The sequence below is a fragment of the Mustela nivalis genome (assembly GCF_964662115.1).
Source record: "Mustela nivalis genome assembly, contig: HAP1_SCAFFOLD_1349, whole genome shotgun sequence".
Classification (NCBI taxonomy): domain Eukaryota; kingdom Metazoa; phylum Chordata; class Mammalia; order Carnivora; family Mustelidae; genus Mustela; species Mustela nivalis.
Window position 1 is genome coordinate 12,910 of NW_028135315.1, and position 15,658 is coordinate 28,567.

The 15,658-nt window shown below is 42.0% G+C and overlaps 1 long non-coding RNA gene across 1 annotated transcript in view; it reads left to right on the plus strand.

The window, feature by feature from the left end:
• The first annotated feature begins 1,363 nt into the window (after window positions 1-1,363).
• LOC309857831 overlaps window positions 1,364-15,658 on the plus strand; it is a 107,285-nt gene continuing 92,990 nt past the window's right edge. The window contains exon 1 of the long non-coding RNA XR_014307934.1: window positions 1,364-1,463. This is a non-coding gene — a long non-coding RNA (uncharacterized lncRNA). The remainder of the gene's footprint in view (window positions 1,464-15,658) is intronic.

Sequence of the window (15,658 nt, forward strand, 5' to 3'; positions counted from 1 at the left end):
CTCTGTCTGTCAAATAAATAAATAAAATCTTTACAAAAATTAAAAAGAGCTAACCTCCTGGACACTGGCTTCAACAAAGGCATTTGCCAGGCACAGGTAGGAAACATAGGCCTGAGAAAAGGGCTGACCTCCTTGTGAACACACACACCAGCCAAGGGCGCTCTATGCCCTGCAATGCACAGAAGTGCATGCTAGGAGTAAACTCAGGGTGAAAGGTGTGTTAAGAAACCACTCTACCAACCGCATGCATGCTTCCATACATTCTGGGACATGACCAGTTTAGGCTTTCAGTGGAAATTTTAGCATTTCAAAAGAACCATTGTTGGGTTTCTCACATAGATATACAACAGTAAAACTAGATAGATTCCATGTTTACCACTAAATTTAAAATTGGCGGGCAGGGGGGTAGGGGGAGGGTGGTTGGGTTATGGACATTGGGGAAGGTATGTGGTATGGTGAGTGCTGTGAAGTGTATAAACCTGGCGATTCACAGAGCTGTACCCCTCGGGTTAATAATACATTATATGTTAATAAAAATTTTAAAAATTAAGAAAAAATTTGTCTCTGAAAATTTTGGGAAGCTTTCAGCCAAGAAATTCATTGTGGACTAGTGAAACTTGTGGCATGGGTCTATGTTTAAGGTGTTTTGCATCAAAAACTTCTTTCCTATTTCCTAGGGTAAGATTCGATTCTAAAAGAAATGATAAGGAGGGAAGACATTGATGAAATTTTGATTTCAAACTTCTTTACTTTCTGGAGTCTGGAAATAGATTATATAGGCGGAAAAATGCCCCACCCCAAGATGTCCACATCCTGATCCATAGAACCTGGAATATGGTACCTTCTATGGCATATGTGGTTAAATTGAGGATCTTGAGTTAGGGAGATTTTTCTAGATTATTTGGATAGGCCCAAATTAATCAAGGGAGGTTATGCTTGTGGAGCAGGGTCAGAGAGGTGCAACCTTGCTGACCTCTAAGATGGAAGAAGGGGCCACAAGCCAAGGAATGTGAGCAGCCTGTAGAAACTGGGAGAGACAAAGACATGGGTTATTTCCTAGAATCCCCAGAAAGGAATGCAGCCCTGGAAACATCTTGACCTTAGCCTAGTAAGACCCTTGTTGGGCATTAGAGAATGCAAATTCATAAATCTGTGTTGTTTTAAGCCACTAAATTTGTGGAGATTTGTTATTATTACGATAGAAAACTAACACACAGCTGAAATTACATAACTTCCATGAGTCACTTTTATTGCATATTACAGATTTATTATATATTTAGAATCAAATCCTATCATAGCATTTTAAAAAATGTAATATTAATATGTTGGATCTTGAATCCTAGTTTTCTTCTCCTTCTGCTCTTCAGACTGGTGTGAAAAAGGAACCTGGAATTATTTCCCAGGAAGTACCTCTTTCCAAACCCAAGAGATGAGGAACGTTGCTGTGCATAAGGACATGCCTGGTAAGATTTGAGGTTGTAATCATGGGAACTGGGCCATATAGAGCAAGATGTAAATCCCTGAAATCATTTGTAATGAAACATAAACATTGAGTTAGCATGAGGGCCACAGTTTCTGGGTGGTTGGTTCTGACTTTGGCAATCAGGATTTAGAGGGAAAATTTTCCAGTTTTAATGGGCTCCAGATGTTCTTGTCCCAGCTGAAAATGTTTCATCATTTATGGTTAATATTTTTGTCAGCAGCAGAGTTTTGTTGTAATATCTTCAAATTGGTGATAGTGGTCGTTAGTCATCAAACAGGCTCCAAATTGAGAGTTTAATCTTGGGATCACTTTAAGCACCCCAGCACACTCCATTTAATTAAGAATTACTTAATAGTTATACTAGAATTTTGTTTGTGCAATAATGGACTACATGATTATCTGATGACAACCAGTCACTGAAATTAGGTATGAATGTGCTGTTCTGTTTTAACAATGGCTGGCATCCTGGCCAGGGTCTAGGAGAAGGAACCAAGGATGTCAGATAGCCATCATGTTGGATAAATAAAGAAGCAAAGGTTTATTGTAAATTATAGTGAACTTCTTCATCATAGAATTTAGATTAAACTCACATCAGTTGGGGAACATTGAAGTGGTTACTTCTGAGAAGCACTCAAGAAGTTCAGATGAAAGAAAAAAAAGAGACAACTTCTGTTTTTAGTACAATAATGTCATGACTACCTACACTTAATAAAAGGTAATTCTCCAAGCTCTCTTCTAGGATATGGTTGTAATTATGTAAATAGTCTAAAACTCGGCACGTTACTTACATTCACGCTTTCCTTTCCTCTGATGAATGAGAGGAACACTGTTTACTTTTCTAGAAATCTTTTCTGGGAATCACTAGCTACGCACCATCTTGAATTCATAAGGCAGGGAGTGCAGGGTGTTTTTGGTGATTGTGGTGGGTTATGCTATAACAGGACCTGATGGAATTAGTTACATTGCAAAGGTGTTTGAAAGGCCTGTTGTTACTTGCTTACTTAGAATGGGCTTGATTTATAACTTGCTAATATGTCCCATCCAGGTCGCCCTGGAGCTTTGATCGGTACTTCTATGGTGCTTACATTCATTGGTGTAACTAGATAATTTTTGAGGTTTACTTGCCAGGACATACAGTTTCATGGTTAACTAGGAGCCTGGATTATAGGCCCTCACACCACTTAGCAAAAGAATAATTTGTGGTTACTGACAAATAATAGAATCTCTTTAGGCCTTTGTCTTTTTTTAAATGATAAATCATTTTGCCTTTGTACTATATCATCTGTCAGCAGAATGCTTGAGGAGTTTCATTGCTTATAAAGTAAGGGTCCTTTGCTGGAATGCTAGTACCAAAGAAAGATGTCGCTGAAGATTCTAAATATGTGTGCGGACTGCTCACCGGGGAAGACATCATGCTTTCCTCACATTTCCATTCTCCTCCTCATTCGGGGTCCAACAGATACGGCATCCGTAGAAGGGAGATGCAGTCGCAGTGGGTCCAGCCCACCCAGAGTGACTGGCTCACAGCTAGAATTGACAAGATTTGAAAAATACATGTTTTGTTTTTCACAAATTGTCTCGTCTGTTGATAAGTACTTTTGAAAATTTAAATCACAGACTCATTCTTTTATGACACTTTTCAGCAAGTATTCGCTATATAAAGTCTTCTTAGACTATCCCAGACCCCTTTGAAGCCCAAGGCTCATTTCCATGGGTAATTCTCCATCCACCATCTCTAATTACCAGCGAGCATCAGTGCCAGGTGCTCTGAGGAATCCAGCTCTCTAAAGCAAGGAAATGCATCCCTTTTGCTAACTGAAGTCCTCAGTTTGCCTCCTCAGAGTCAGCATGAAAGAGTTTGCCAGCTCCAGATGAAGTGATATGATGTGATGTAAGAGGTAATGGGAAAGAAGTTCTCTTCTAATATTAAATAATTTTTTTGTCTTCTCCACTCCCTCCTGATGGTATTATTTAAAATAACAGTAATAATAACAAAATAACAACAATGAAAAGAGCTAGCATTTCTTAAAACTTGATTATGTGTCAGACACTCTGCTAAGCATATTACTTTTTCACTGTACCCTCTAATCCTTAGGGTAACCCACAAGCAAGGCGCCATTAGTGTGTTTACCCCTATCTTAGCGATGAATCTGGCGTGGCTAAGATATTTAATTTCTGAGTCACTCACTGTACAGTGTTTTCTCTTGCTTTTAAAATGTATTCATTCTTTTAGCAAAAGTTTAGTGAGTGTCCTGCTTTACCCTATGTGTACTCTGGAGAAAGATGTGGTGAACTCAACAAATGCCTTTGTTTGACAAGAAGAAAGAAGGTTGCTTCTGAGCAAAAGAGGGAATGCTAACTTCATTCACTGGCCTCCTGCTTCTGCCCCCAGGGATAGTAATAAGAACCCTATCCTACAGGTGGCTGTCTGTCATAGTCACCTTTTCAACTGGGTGGGGAGAATGACATCTGGAGAATGTGAACTGTTTTTACTCCAGGCTTTCTGCAAAGATGGAAGGGGCGGGGTCTGCCCTGAAAAAGATGATGGGGGAATTTCCAGGTCTGAGAAAACTCACTAATGAACTTGAAATCCTAGTATCTCCATTGGAAAGGGCCTCAGCGCCTTTGAGTGCAGCCATTAGACCAAATTTCTATTCAGTGCTAGATGATGCACCTCTTAATTCATGTCAGAGTACCTCTGCTTGTATACTTTCAGTGCTAAGGAGCTCTTCACCCTACAGAACAGTCCATTCTGATGCTAAAGGTTGTTCCTCATAATACTGAGCTAACAGTCTGCCTCCATATAACTTTCACTCATTGGTCTCAGCTCTGTTCTCTGATGCCATGCCAAATAAATGTAGTTCCTTTTTTATAAAAATGTCCTTAAGTGTCTGAAATCAGCAATCTTGTCCCCTTTAAGGCTTTTTTATTCTTGCAGTTTCAGCCTTCCCTCATGTGTTGTTATTCCCAGATCTTTCCCTCTCTTAGTTGGAGCAGTAGTCTCTGGAAATGAGTGGGCTGGGCCCATTCAAGGCTCACTGGAAAGAGCTATTAATTAGACACTACTTAAGTGACAAAAGGTTGTGAAGGAGGAGTGGGGCATCTCCTTTGGCCATTAGGACATGGACAAAGCATCTTTAGAGTCCCAGAGGTTTCTGAAGTCAGGGCTCATCTGGTGGTATTTGAGCCCCTAAATAGTGTTGAGGACCCCTGGGAAGAATCTTTAGAGGGCCAGGCTGCAGAATATGATACAGTACTAGGGAAGCAAATCTAATGGCTCTAGAATGTACTTGCTGCTGACATTTTTATACAGCCATCTCTAGGGAGAATTTTATTTACAGAGAGGAAGGGGATGGGTAAAATTAAAGCTTATGGATTCTTTGATGCTCTAAACTCTCTTAGAAACAGCAACTACCATAAATCCAAGCTCGTTCACCCTCATAAATTCCCCCCATCTCTTGTAAAGAATTGAAATGGAGAAAAAGCCACCAATGACGCCCTAATAATGCCCCTTACCCCTGATAATACCATGATGCCCAACCTGCTCCCTCCTATACCCACTCTAAGAGTAAGGGTAAGTTTTTTTAAGATAGTGTTTCAATGATAAACCCAAAAGACCTAAATGTAGGCCATGTAGGCTATACCATTGCCAGTAATAGAAACTCATATTTAGTATTACTATATATGATGGTAAATTATTTTGTTGTTTGCCTCACTGCTATTTTCAGAGGAATTTATCTTTGTTTGGTACATGAAGCTTGGTTACAACCTACCCTTAGATTCAAAGTCCTGTTAATACAATGATGTAAATGTTACTTTATCATGGTTTCTTCTGTTGAACAGAGTGCTTCCCTTTATCTGTTGCCTAACATAGTAATGGCTGCACTGCCACCAGCTTTGATGTTGATGCATTCTGTACCGGACCTAGGTAGTAGGGTGAATAACCTTACCTCTCTGTTGCTGGTCAGACAGCTGCTGCTGAGAAATGTCCAGTGATTCATGGACGGTTTGGATTCTAGATAATAGAGCTCAAGTAATATACCAGTCTTCTGCCCAGTACTGTTTACCTTGCATAATTCTTCAGAACATGAGCTAACTGAGAATAGAGGTGTAAGAATTAAATTCACATAGGCACAGTTGAATTCCAGACCAGTGAAAAATACTGATGACATTAATTAGATCTGTCCATTAAACAATTAGAAAATAAAACTCTATTATTATCTCTTAAACAAAATCATAAAAAGGCAAATGTATACATCTTTGAAAATCTACCAAGGTTAAGTTTTTCAAAGGTAATGTTTTCCATGGCATGTAAACTATTCTGGGGCAGAGTAAGCACTCAGTCATACTCAATTCTATAGATCTACAGTGTTTTCCTTCCTTTCTTATCTAATCAGTAAGAGTAAGGCACACAAACTGCTTTTATTAAAGAAAAATTTTGGTGGTCAAAAGATTAATATCATGGAGATGGAAAACAGGCCTATCAGTGAGGTTTGGTGACTGTTAAGCCAAAGCCACAGATCTGGCTAACCTCAAACTGGTCTCTTAATTTGAAAGTAAAATTTAAGGAGAGCTCATCTAATTCTTTGGAGGTTTAAGATAAGCTCTTGTTGACTGGAGACAGTAATCTATGTTTGGGGCGGGGAGGTTAACTGGAAATATTCTTTTCACTTTTATGTAAGACATGTGTTAGTCTTGGCTCTAAAGGAATATTTCATATCCAAGATTCTCAAGGAAATCTTCTGAGATTAATTCATTTTGGAAAAACATAACTTCTTTGCGTCCATTCCACAGAGATTTAAATGAGTGCTGGTGGGAGATGTTTCTTTTCCAAGAAAGGTGTAATGCTCTAGAGGCTAAGGTCTTACACAGCTCAGAGCCAGTAATTCTCCAAATGGACACTCCTCCACTTCATTTTGAAACAGAAAAATGTTAAAAACCACACTTTAGGTTCAGAGCATGTATTTTAAATATTGACATCATATATATTTAAGAGAGGTATCTGAGCAATGGCTGACCTAGTGCCTTCTTCTGACTATCCACCACCCATTCATCCATCTACCATCTGTCCCTCCCTCCCTTCATCCATCCATCTACCATCCCCCATCCATCCATCTACCATCCACCATCATCTGCCATCCATCCATCTACCATTCACCATCATCCAACATCCATCCATCCATCTGCGATCCACCATCATCCAAAACCCATCCATCCATCTGTTCATCTACGATCTACCACTATCCACCATCCATCCATCTACCATCCACCATTGTCTGCCATCCATCCATCTACCATTCACCATCATCCAACATCCATCCTTCCATCTGCGATCCACCATCCATCCATGGTTAGTGAATACATTCTAAAGTCAGTCTGCAATGAATCCCAACCCTCTCACTTACCACCTGTGTGACCTTGGGCAAGTTATTTAAATTCTCTATGCCCTAGTTTTCTCATCTGTAAAATGAAGATCATGAGAGCGTGCACCTCACAATATTATTGTGAAGGTTAAGTAAGTTCAAGTAAGTTAATGTAAGGAAAATACTTAGAGCAGTGCCTGGCACACCACTAGCACTATTCAAATAGTTGTTTTGTGTTATTATTTATATTATTGGTGAAACAACTCAGGCCCTGAAAAGTTGAGTAACCAATTTGTAAGTATAGAATAAATACATCAGGAGTTAGAGAATCTACTTCTTTGATTTTTTTCTTCTCTGGAAAGTGGAGGGGAAAAGCTAGGAAGATGTATTAGTAGAGGAATGGTGTTTGAGATCATTTTCAGAGGACTAAAATAGAAGGCTTTGTTTTCTTTTTTATTGTTTGGTTGGTTTTATTTTGTTGTAATTGCTAATTATTTCCAAATCTCCAAAAGAAAGTAAATGAGGAGACTCATTTACTTATTTACTTATTGCTCTGACCAACTAGACTGTAAAACCCCCATGGGCAAGGATTGTGGGTTTGTATTTTTTTTTTTTTTTTTGTCTGACACTCCTAGTGCTATAACCCCAGAATCCTGGATCTTTGGGGTGCCTGAGAAGCAAGGATAGGTGAGAATCTTTGTAAAGAAACAGTCCAGAGATTGGAGGAAAGGGATACCCTCTGAGAACATTTCTTGGTGTAGGAGCCAGGGGAGGTGCTAAGTCAGTCCCCAACTAGCTCAGAAGAGCATTAGGCACCCATTGAAGAGGACCTGCCTCTCTCTCTCTGGGGGCCCTGCAACCAGGACACACAGCTCCACCCTGACTGGAGGGTAGAATCAAGGATAGAGTAGCAAAGGTGATGTGTACCCCCAGAGAAGTGTGCAAGGGAAGATGAAACAAAAGGATCTAGAGGAGACTTAGAAATGTTCTCCCTTAGTCCATCCAATTTAGTTTGAGTTCCGGTATTTACTGAGCACCTAGGAAAGACAAAACACAGGCTGGGGATATTGCGGGGCCTTGACCTGTATGTGCATTGCAGGAGAGAGGATGCTTCTGGATGAGGATCTAGTCCTACCTGCACAGCTCCCTCAGCCCCTCCCTGTGGAGGTCTGGAAGCTTGCTACTTCCTCTCAGCTCCTCAGCTCTCTCAGAAGGCATCCACCCCACCTCAGACTGTCTGACTTTTACAGTTTGCATTCACCCAGCAACATAAGAGAGCTCAGATCCAGGTATAAAGGCAGGAACTGTCATGTTAACCCAGGGTGGCCAACCATCCCAGTTTGTCTGGAACTGTCTTGGCTTTACCACCAAAAGTCCTTATCCCAGGCCAATGGGACAGTTGGTCACGTTATTTCTACTTACTGTTGGTAAATAGCCGGCAGAAACAGTATGGGAAGGGCTGTCTGAATAATACGTAGTTTGTTCACTTCTCTTAAGCCTATTGACTTAGGTTTATTTAGCTTGTTTATTATTTTAAAAATTTTTTAGCTTATTTATTATTTATTTAAACAGCAGAGAGATGTGTGGATGAATTGCACAATACTGGTCCCTATAGAATTACTTTTACTGACATTCCCTTTGTTTTTTGCTTCTTTAAAAAAATATATATATACATATATATATATATAGTTTGTTGGGTTTTTTTTTTAAGATTTATTTATTTGAGAGAGAGAGAGAGCAAGCATGAATGGGAGGGACAGAGGGAGAGCGATAGAGATTCAGCACTGGGCACAGAGCCCAACTCAGGGCTCAGTCTCACAACCCTGAGGTCATGACCTGAGCCAAAACCAAGAGTGGGACGCTCAACCAACAGAGCCACCCAGGTGCCCTGAAATTCCCTTTGTCAAGACACTCTGGATGCATTGCCAGGCACCTGTAATAGGTAGCCTGGGAAGCTCACTGTATTATTTCCTGTACAGATATCACCAAGGCTTAATCTGTCCGTTATACAGTGTCCTGTCCCCTCCCCCCGCCCCAAGAGCCCCTAGGGGGATATCAGGACTGGGAATACTCATGTCCTGGCTCCTGGGAAGGTGGGTCCTCTTTGTGACTGTCCTGTAGTAAAGTTGAGACTCCCATGCATGTAGGTATGAATTCCCAATTCATCTTATTTTCATTTTGCTCTATTTTCACCCCTTATTTTTGTCTTGTACCATACATGTTTTGTGTAAGTTATTGAGGTATACATGTAGAATGGAATTAAGTGATGTTTCTGGCTACAGGTTACTTGAACCATTTGGCCTGATGGAGGTGTAATGCATTATCTTGTTTGCCTGTGGTAAGTGCCGTGAGGTTCCCTTTTGTAATAGCAGGTGGCTGTCTTCACGCCTGTCTGCATGGGCTCTTGGAAAAGGGAACAAAGGGAAGTCATCCTCTGTGGCTGCTCTTTGAAAGAGTCTATTGCAGCCCTTCACTGTAGGTGGTTGGAAGTTGTTTAAGAGAAGCAGTAGGAAGACCACACCAGGAGCCTCTGCTGGGGGCTGAAGCGAAAGATTAACATCCAGGGTACAATGGGATGATGCTGTGAAATAACCAAAGCTTCACTCCATCACTTACTCTTCTAATCCAAAGGGGAGAGTGACTCAGAGGGGAAGTGAGGGGTGTGTGTGTAGAGGTTTGCGTCTTAAACAAGGTAGGTCCCACAGCCTGCCCTTTTTGGCCTAAAACTAAGGAAGGGAATAAAAGATCTTGGAGAAGTCAGGAGGTGAGGGCTCCTGGGTCTCAATTCTTCTGTGCCCAGCTCTGGGGAGATAACTAGATCCCCAAATAGAAATAGCTGCTTGGGCCTAGAATCATATGAGGTGCCTCCCAGGATCCCATGGCCATCTGTCCCCATGCAGACCATGGAAGTAGTTGAAAGAGAGTAGGGTCCAAGGAGGCCTCAAGGATGGTAGCTGCCTGTGTGCACTGAGACCTGAGACCACAGCAGATCTCTGAGGATGACGGTGTGGGCTGATGATGACCCCAGGATCCCCTCCCTCAACACCTTGACTATACAGAACACAGCCCTCCTTGCTCACAAGGAAAGGAGGTAAACTTGAATTGCCAAAGATGCATTTTTCTCCAAGTGGGGGCTTAAAATAGACATTAAATTCAGTTTTAGAAAAATAGTAATATATTTCCATCCCATCTGAAAATGTGGGCTGAGATGATGCTTGCTTGGGTATAACAGTGATGATAATGGTGGCTTACGTAGTGTTGATGTGTCATTCCTCTGCTAAGTGCTTTACGTGGATTAACCCATGAAATCTCTACAATGCAGGGACCACTAAATTTCTACTCTGGAGGAAACTGAGGCACAGAGATGTTGCTCGAGGCCATGTAGGAGGAGATAGGATTTGAACTTGAGTAATCGTAATGACCCTTAGCAACATACTTCATGTTTACAAACTTAATTGGTCTGAAAGTCTTTCCTGATCTCAAGCTAAAGACTTCTTGTGGGAGTATGGACCATTCCTTCTTGTTTGGCCCTTAACAGAAAGAGCTTATAGCCACTCATGTGATCCATATCTTTTCTCCATTTCCTCCCTTTCCGCCCAAAAGACCTCAGTTGCCTTAGCCTCTTCTTAAGGCTGTTGAGATTTCATGATTTCTGATTTGCCCACTGTTTGAATGTCTGATCTGGAACAGGTCAGTATGGGATGGGTACTCAAGGATGACTGTATCTTCATGATTTCCCAAGTCAGTGCATTCTTCTGGTGAATTTAGTAATTCTTTCAATAAGAAATAGTTCACTCTCATGATCACCCGTGGTTCTGAGTCTGCATCTGCCATGCGTTTGTAAGGAAGCCCCAACAATCTTTCTCTACATCTTCTGGGAAATGAGCTATTTGGCCTTATGTACATGGCCAGTTGCCAGGCCTGTTTTCTGTCTATCTAAATTATGGTGGCAGAAGAGATAAAAATACAAAGACAAAAAAGTCATTTTTCTCCCCCCAAAACACCAAAATTCTTTGAGCCTTTCATTCTCTTCTGCTTTTTTGCTGATAACATTGAATAATGGTTTCTGCTGCTGCTTTTATTGGCTTAGCATTTAGGATCATAAGAATGTAAATGTTTCCCTAAGGAAAAATACATTTGGGGGATTAACTAGACGGTTTCTTTATTTTTAAAATTTTAGTTATAAAAGGAAAAAAGAATCTGCTGAACTAAACTAAGTTAATGATCACCAACAGAAAACAGAGAGCAGAGACCACCATTCATTTGAATAGGAGCTCCCAGGACTTATGGAGGTCCACTCTGGGGGTTCCGTTTTAACTTGCATGGCTTTAAAGGTTCTTTTTTTTTTTTTTTTTTTAATTTATTTGAGAGAGAGACAGTGAGAGAGAGCATGAGCGAGGAGAAGGTCAGAGAGAGAAGCAGACTTTCCGTGGAGCTGGGAGCCCAATGCGGGACTCGATCCCGGGACTCCAGGATCATGACCTGAACCAAAGGCAGTTGTCCAACCAACTGACCCACCCAGGCGTCCCTAAAGGTTCTATTTTAAATCCAGTGACTGTCATATTTAACATATTCATATTTGGGGTCAGGTTACATCATTAGTAAAACTGATTTTGTTCACTATTTTATTCCTTTAACTGACCGTTATTACTCTCTTTTCATGCCAGCTTCTTGATGTGAGGTGGCTTTAGCAAAGGGCTATTGTCTTTTCCTCATGATGCATGTCTCCCCCGCCCCCAGGTCCCTTATAATCTCTCATTTACCCTCACACCTCTGTTGAAACTATGCTCTTAGAAATCAGCAACAGTTTCTTTAAGGCGAAATGGAAAGAACTAATGTTCTTTTTTGTTGCTCTACTCTTTGGCACTTGTCCTCTCCTTCAGTTCTTGGCCTCTTTGATACCTTATGACCATTTCTTCCCTCAGGAGGTGTCCATCCTCTCTGGAACATTCTCTAAGGCTTGGCTTCTGTCTCGAGACTTAGTTTTCTCTATATTAATCTTGGCGTAGGCTCCTGTCTTCAGTTGTCAATGTTATTTATGTAATTCCTAGGTCCATATCTCCCATAATTGTCTCTCTCTGAGATCCCAGCTGTGTCTCTGTCACCCGCTGAATAATTTCATTTATTAATTTGCTTTACCCTGGCCCATGAAGCACAGCAGACCACTAGCCAAAATCATCTTCTTGCCCCTAAGTTCACTCTTCTTCCTGGAATCTCAGTGGCACAATCATTTAGTTTCTGAATCACGCATACTAGAAAACCCATGGTCATCTCTGACTCCTTTTTCCAGGCTTTGAGTTTCAGGAGGAACAGAAGTAGTGTCCACCTTTTTCCACCATCCTACTGGAGCCTGGCACAGTGCTTGGCACATAGGAGGAACTTAATACATATTTACTGAATGATTAAATGTATTTTCTCTTTTGTTAGTTATATTCTGTCACTCATCAACCTAATTAATCCATCATCCAGCCTACATATATATGTTTGTGGAGCTGTGTAGAGTGCTTATTGGGATTGGGAGCTCTTGTGTTGGACTGCCCTTGGCTAAGCTTCTCCCCAGCTGGGTGATCTTGAGAATGTGATGATGGTGATGATGATAATTATGATGTTGGTGATGGTGATGATGGTAGTGATGTTGGTGGTGCCAGTGATAATGGGGGTGATGACGTTTATGATAATGGTAATAATGATGTTGATGGTGATGGTGATGATTATGATGATGATGTTGGTGAAGGTGATGATGATGATGATGATAGCAGAGGATAGGCACAAGTGGGGTGTAGTGAAGTTTGGAAGCATGTAAGGTGCTATGAGGGTCATCATTTCAGGGTGAGGACAAGTGACAGCAGTGGAATGTCAAGGTTCAGTATGTGTTTAGGGCAGAATATTGAGCACTTTAATGGGCCTGAAGAGCAGTGGAAGAAACGGCAGATTGAAATTGACCTGGCAGGAAAATGGACTTCAGCTGTGCTCAAGGCCCTGAGGTTTTGTTGGAGGGGTTCAGAGACTCCATGGTTGGGGCAGTAGGGACAGAATGGGGTAACTAAAGGGCTGTAGACTAAAACATATTGGGGGGATTAGCTGCCTCAAGAGGGAGAATGTTCCTAGGACTGTGTGCAGATTTGAGTAGAGATGCTCTGCTCTCATTTTACCTCTTGGCTTTTAAGGTCATCTTTGAAGAAAAGGTTCTGCTGCTTTAAAAAAAAAAAAAAAAAAAAAAGTGTGCAAACCACTGGTATATGCCTTGAAAGCAAACTGAGGAGTTTGAGCTCCATGCGGTGAATTGTGGAGAAGCTATGGAAATGTGGATGGAGGAGTAGTAAAAACTAAAGAAATGCTTTTTCAAAACTCTTCTCAGATTCTTCAGTGTGTGGAGTTGGTTGGAAAGGGAAACAAACACATTGTCCAGGCAGGAAGAGCCATTAGGATACTGAATCTTCCTCACAGTCTCTGGGACAGCAGTATAGGCTAATATCCTGCCGGAATCATGACAGCAGCCCTTTGCCGTCAGACTCTGGACCCTCTAACCAGGCCAGCCCTCCAAAACACCTATCCCATCATTCTGTTCCCTGTGCTACAGCTGCTAGGGGTTCTTCCTTGGTTGTGGAAGAAAAACCCAAACCAAAAAAACTCCAAAAACCAAAAGTCCCTTGCTTGTCATATAGGACCCCACAATGTGACAAATTCTGCATTTCTCCTCCTCTGTCTGCTACTAGTCACCCCTCTGCCCCAGCTGGCTACACCTTCTTAAAGTACCCGATACCTCTAAACATGGTGCATATTTTCTCTTGTCCATTTCATGCCATGTCCTGGTCCTGGGATGCTCCCCCAAATATATCCCCCCTGTCCGCAACACACACACACCTGTACTAAGTATACTATCCTTGTAGACTTCACACAAATTCCACCAGCCTTTTTTGACCATGTTCAGTCATATATGTCTCTCTCCTATGAATGCCCAGAGGAACCCTACCTCTTAAGTACTTACTCTGGCAGTGATCAGTATTTTTTTTGGTTTCAAGTGTCACCTAACATAATGCTGGGCTCATTGCACACCAACAAACCAAAATAATTTAATCTAGTGGTAATGGGAACATCCTAGATTCCTTTATTTCCAAACGGGATCCCCATCTTAACCACCCTTCAGAGCCAGGTCCACTTTGTGAACTGCCCTCCCCAGCCATGGCCCCCTCAGCACCTCGTTTCCCAAGCGCAGCATGTGACATTCTTGTGGGTCACAGGTTTTGTGCAGCTGCCTGTCCTTAGAAGTGGCGTGAGCCCAGCTAGCATTTCTTCTCAACTGGGACTTTCATGAAATGTCTTCTTGACAAATGTCAGCAGGGGTGAGATTCACCGCACTATTTATTAAATGAACAAAAGCCCTGCCTGACAGGCCTGAGCAACAGGCTTGACTGGCCCTGGGGGTAGTCAGCCGAGGAAGGCTGAGGTCTTGCTGCTTGGGCCTCCTCGGCCTGCATTTCCAGTCAGAAACTGTTGGAGAAGCTTCTGGCCAGGCAGTGAACGCTTTTCCCCTTCCCACAGACAACAGTGACAAGAACAATTTCATGACACACAGGTGAGGCAGAGAAGAAGCATTTCCTTCTCTTCACTTGGTCCAGCCCCTCATTCGTGAACCCCAAGCAGTACCACCTGATGTGTAAACAGCTTTCTTTGCCCCAGAAGTGGCAAAGTTCTAGTGAGAGACAGAACCTTTATAAACCTGTGTCACTGGCTTCCTCTTTCAGGACACACAACCACGGCACAGATGTCTGTGTTGTCATGGGTGGATCACTCCCAAGGACCTTTCTCAGCTGTGCTAGGTTTAAGGCCTACCACGGAGTAGATGTACCAGGTTTTGGTCCTCAAAGGGCTCTAAATTTAGGTGGTGTGATGGGAGCTACCAAAAAAGACAAAGATAAAAAGGAAAGAAATAAACAAATAAAATAGAACAAAGTTTCCAACTTAGCTCAGGCTCAATGCCAGAACAGTTCAGAGAGAGCTAGAGGTGGGGGCAGGGCACATCACTGTGGACTGGCTTATCAGCAAAGAGTCCAGGAGAAGGATAGGAAGGACTGGAGCTTGACCTTAAGAAATTAGCCCAAGATCAGCCAAGGGAGGTAAAGAGGCTGGATTCCCCCCAGATATTGTGTCCACGATTAAGAAAGGGGCTCAATAGAAATAGACCCTCAACTCTACAGTTGGTTTGTCTCCCTCCCAATCCCATCTTGTTTCATTGATTCTTCTCCTACCCACTTAAGCCCCCATGTTGCATCACCACTTCCTCATATCAGGGAGATCATATGATAGTTGTCTTTCTCTTGTGGCTTTTCACATAATGTCCAAACCATAAGTGACTCTTAATCTCACAAAACAAACTGAGGGTTGCTGGGGGGAGGGGGTTTGGGAGAAGGGGGTGGGATTATGGACATTGGGGAGGGTATGTGCTTTGGTGAGTGCTGTGAAGTGTGTAAACCTGGTGATTCACAGACCTGTACCCCTGGGGATAAAAATATATGTTTATAAAAAATAAAAATTATATTAAAAAAAAAAAAAAGAAAGGGGCTCAACTTACTTTTGAATGTGATCCATTTCCCCTCTGAGCACGGAGAGAGCTTCTTTCCCTGCAAGAAGCTTCTGGTGTGGGGTGCCAGCGTTATGGAAGAAGGGACCCTAGTCCCCCTATCAGAGGATGGCAGAGAGGAGACACAGAAATGTCCTGGCTTTTTCTGGTCACACCACACATCTTTGATTTCTGGCCACGCTTATTCTGGATAACCAAGGGTAACCCAGCTGTCAGCAGTGAGTCCAGATG